Source organism: Fukomys damarensis, unplaced genomic scaffold, assembly GCF_012274545.1.
Source record: "Fukomys damarensis isolate Sample0158 unplaced genomic scaffold, DMR_v1.0_HiC HiC_scaffold_14, whole genome shotgun sequence".
In the NCBI taxonomy this organism is placed as follows: domain Eukaryota; kingdom Metazoa; phylum Chordata; class Mammalia; order Rodentia; family Bathyergidae; genus Fukomys; species Fukomys damarensis.
In genome coordinates this window covers 39044700-39049618 of record NW_022900926.1, presented here as the reverse complement: position 1 = coordinate 39049618, position 4919 = coordinate 39044700, and the positions used below count along the sequence as shown (strand labels likewise).

General features: G+C 34.5%; 1 pseudogene; it reads left to right on the top strand.

Annotated features, from left to right (window-relative positions):
• Positions 1–4548: 4548 nt before the first annotated feature.
• LOC117286096 lies at positions 4549–4635 on the top strand (annotated as a pseudogene).
• Positions 4636–4919: the final 284 nt, after the last annotated feature.

Genomic DNA, 4919 nt, shown 5'->3' with positions numbered 1-4919 from the left:
TATTAGCATCTTAATCATCATCTGGAAAGAGAACATTCTAGAGTAATATCATTAAATGTAGCTCTGATAGAGCACGGTCACTACTATGTATCATAAAGCAGGTACAAGATATTTTACATTCACAGAGGTATGATACAGTACCATCCTACATCAATAATACTAGAATCAGTTTTGGTTTGAAATCTGCTTTGTCTGCAAATAAGATTGCTACCCCTGTTTTTTTCTGGGCTCCTGTCCCATGGAGAATTGTTTTCTATCCTTTCACTTTCAGTCTATGGGCTTCTTTTTGCACTTGGTGTGCTTCTTGTATACTACATATTATTGCATTTTGCTTCTTATTCCATTTTGCCAGTCTATTTCTCTTGATTGGTGAGTTGAGGCCATTGACATTGATGGTTATAACTGATATGTACTCACTTATTATTGACATGTTATTGGCCTTTTGTTGAATCTTTTTACTTTTTCACCTTCTCCTTTTAGTTTCTTGCCTTGCCTATTTGATTTGCTCTGTTGGGCCTCATGGTATTGTTGCCTTCATTGTCTTTTTCTAGGATCTTGTTTACACTTGCTTGTAGTGCTGGTTTGGTGTTCATGTAGTTTCTCAGGTGTTCTTTGTCTTGGAAGTATCTTATTTCCCCATCCATTTTGAAAGAGAGTTTTGCAGGATACATCAGTCTAGGTTGGAGGTTGTTCTCTTTAAGTACTTGGAATATCTCATTCCAGGCTCTGCTTGCCCCAAGGGTTGGTGTTGAAAAGTCTGCTTTGATTCTGATGGGCTTTCCTTTGTATGTGATTTGTTTCTTTTCTCTTACTGCTTGTAGTATTTTGTTCTTCTGTTGGGTTTCTGGGATCTTGATTATTGTTTGTCTAGGTGTGGATTTTTTTTTGATTGTAGCTAGTTGGAGTCCTATATGCCTCAGTTATCTGAATGTCAAATTCTTCCCCACTGTTTTGGAAGTTTTCTGTCATTAATTCTGTGAACAGCTTTTTTAAGTCCTTTGTATTTTCTCCTGCTACTTCATGGATTCCTATCAGTCTTATGTTATTCTTCTTTGCATCCTCTAGGAGTTGTTGGATCAATTTCTTATGATCTCCTAATGTTTTTAAGAGACCTCTCTTTTCACAGTCACTGACTGTAATCTTATCTTCTATATCTGACACATTAATATCAAGCACAACTTGGAAACTGACCACCTGTGGTAGTCACTAGTCTATCACCCTTAAATCATCTAAATTAAACTGAAATCAAGAAGCAGTCCAGAACATGTCTGCAGTGAACAAAATTTCAATATAGTGTATTTACCATTTCATGGCTCAGACAGGGTGAGGATGCAAGACCCCTGGCCTCAGTTAGCTGATGGCTGGACATCATGACCCTGACTGACCTTGAGCTGCAAGGCCCAGATTGAGTTCCCTAACCTTCTGAATGGTTGAATTCCACACCATTCTACTACTGGTTTCCCATTCCCTTTCTTTAAAGATGTTCAAAGTTGGGAACTCAGAATAATATCCTTGATGACCACTTCTGCCTCTGCAGAGTGGGTCCAAAGACTAGGACAGTCAGAAGGTCTGAGAGTGTGGAGGGGTTCTGAAAGGGGAGTTATGGGGGTTCAGGGGAGTGTGCGCGGCTACCTTTCAGTACTGGAGCGATAGCAGCTGGGGCTGGAGAAGGAGTGGCTCCCCTTCCCGAGGTGGATCAAGGCCCAGGTTCCCGGCCTATGTTACTTTAGAACTCTAAGATAGAAATTAAAGATAATTAATCTAAATCTCTATTACATATTCATTTTGAAAAAGTTGATACGTTTGAATAAATAATGTTATATCTTGGCTTAATAATTGGAGTACCAGAGTAAAGAAAATTATATGTAATGGAGTCCTACTAAATCCCATTTGCAAAATAATTACTTTAAAAACAAATAAAATTATTGATAAACTGTGTGAAACACATTGATATAATTGTATAATTTTAATAATCACCTATTCCAATATCTTTAATTTATATATGAAATAATGAAGGCCCAACCACACAAATAGAATATAATGACAAAGCTGTGAACTTTAGTCCTCTAGATTTTAGATCAGACAACTGTTCTTTCAAATCTTCTTGGAAAATCCATTGTAAACTGATATTCATATGACCCTCCTATGATTATTGCCTCTAAACTGGAAATAAGAACATATGTGGCTCTTTAATAATATATACCAATATTTTAATGGGGAATCAAAGTTTATTCAAGTTGACCTAAAAAGTTTATATGCTGAAATTATATACTGATGTTATACAAAGGACATCAAATTAAAGCATAACTAGTGAAATAGTTAAGGAAATAAATCACGAAGAAATGTAAATCAAAACAATTTAAAAATAAAATGTTATGTCTATCTGTGAACATACACTAATATATATATATACACACAAAAACACTGTGAAGTAAAACAGGAACCAATATCTACACATATACTCCCAGACCTTCTCTTTCAGCAAAAGATTACTCAAACAAATTAAAACAAATTGCAGTAGAGTATGAAGAAAATGTTGGATAGACAGAAAAGCATGAAGTCTGAAAAGTATACACCAACCATTTTCCTGTAATCACAACAATGAACTGGTATTAATGGAGAGCAGAAACATTTTTTTATTTTACTTTATGAAAATCAACCCATTTCTGTTTCCCTTGTCATACTATTAAGATGTACAATTAACATTGCTTTCATAATATTTTATCTTAAAAATGCTGCTGAAAGAGATTTAAAAAGTCAGCTTGGTAAATCACTGAATTAGTATGTATTGCATATATATCTATTTTAGACATAACCTGAATGACATAAACTATGTCAGAGAAATCAAAAGAAGTGATCGGTGTTTAGTCAGAGCTAAGTTTTTAATCATTACCTCAAAAAAGCACAGGTGCAGTACACTTATGTGAGACAAGAAAACTGTTATCCTCAGTTATTGAAAAAATATTTAACATCAAACTTGGGAATCTATGCTCTAATTTGTTTGTGAAAACCTCACCAGGCTGTCTATCCCAGGCAACTGCAAGTTCATCCAAATACATGCACCCAGAGAGGAAGGAGGCACTGCCATGTACATATGTGACTGCTTATATGTACACAAATGGCTGTTTCCCAACACGCACACACCCACACACACCCACACCCACACACCCACACACACATGATCTTAATTATCTAATCTTATGATATAATATAATATATCATATTATATAATATTATATATATATTATTACACATTACATAATATATTACATAATATTACATCACATAATTATATATATGATCTTAATTATCTTATCCTAATTATCTGATCTTCCTTCTCAAAATTCATTGTCTCACCCTCTACCTCAGTGTCAAATGGACACAAAATTATGAGATTAAGTTTATTTTGATATCTCAGATTGTACAAAGGGAAACACCAAATTCTTCTGATCTAACTCTTCGCACAGCACAACTATAATATGAATTTCAGTGACCTCTGGAGGCAACAACTTCCACAGGACCACAATATACCTCCTACAAGGAGCAGTTATTGTTATCAGTCCTAATATTCTTTTTCTTAAAAAAGGTAAGGGGTCGGGCCGGGGATTTAGCCCAGTCGGTTCGGTGGCCTGCCTCACAAGGGCAAGGAGGACCTGAGTTCGATCCCCAGTACCATACACACACACAAAATTAAAAAAAAAATTTTTTTTAAAAGATAAGGGGTCCTCAAGAGAGGATGATTAAAAGCCCAAGCTCAGTCTGTTTCTCTCCCTGGTCCTCATTCAGTGTTTGAATTTGGATCACTTATTATTTCTTTGCTTCAGTATAAACTTCAGGAACATTCACAATAAGAAATCCAGAATTAAATAGATTTAGCTTTCAAAGTCTCTTTCCCCATAACCATTACTGAATGCCATGTAGCAAAAGATTATTTTTGAGAAATTGGGCTAAATGGTTATTGAAATTATTAAGTGTGATTAAAATATTCTGTGAATAGAGTCTAATGAAAGCAATTATCTGAATCTAACCAGTTCCCAAGTATCTATTACATAGATAGTATGCATCTATAATAGGTCCACATTAATGTGAAAAACTGTAACTATTAGCCATTACAAAAGCCTAGATTCTGCAAATATGACTAATATGCTTTTATAATTAATATTATTTTATAATTTTCCTGTATAATAGTCAGCTAAAAGAATTATTTTGAAAAATAAAGCATACAAGATTTAAAACAGTAATTACCCAAGAAGTATTTGTTGTCTTTTCCCTATTTTTCTGAACAACAGCAACAACAACAACAAAACAAAAACCAAACAACAACAACAACAAAAAACACTGAGCTAAACAACAGCTACCAGAAAGAATTTTTGCTGGAAAATGCTTAAAATTATTTGATATTTCCTCCTTCAATATAGCCTGCTTTTGAAAATTAGTTGTATTTGGTTCTTAATTTCCTTGGATATTCAGTAGTTAGATGAAAAAGGGAGATCTGGTTACTCAACATTCTTTTAACTGTTATAGAAATTTTTTCAAAATGGATTAATCATTGCTTCTCGGCCTTTTGGCTAAGATCAAGTGTAGCATTAAAATGGATTGATCATTTTTGAAGTCAATAATTTCTACAAATCCTTTAGCAAGTGAGTATAATCACATCAGCATATCACAGCAGATAACAGTGTCTACAGCCACATGGTCTATGGCTGTGAGCCCTTGGTGAAGCATCTATATTATATATAATAACTATTATATATAGTAAACAATAAGAAATTGGCTTATATAATTCTGGACACTGACAAGATCCTTGATTGGCTATCATCTGCAACTATAAGCTGGAGACCCAGGAAAGTCACTGGGGTCATTGAGTCCAAATCCAAAGTCTTGACTATGGAAGAGCCGATGGTGTAAATCTCTGAACA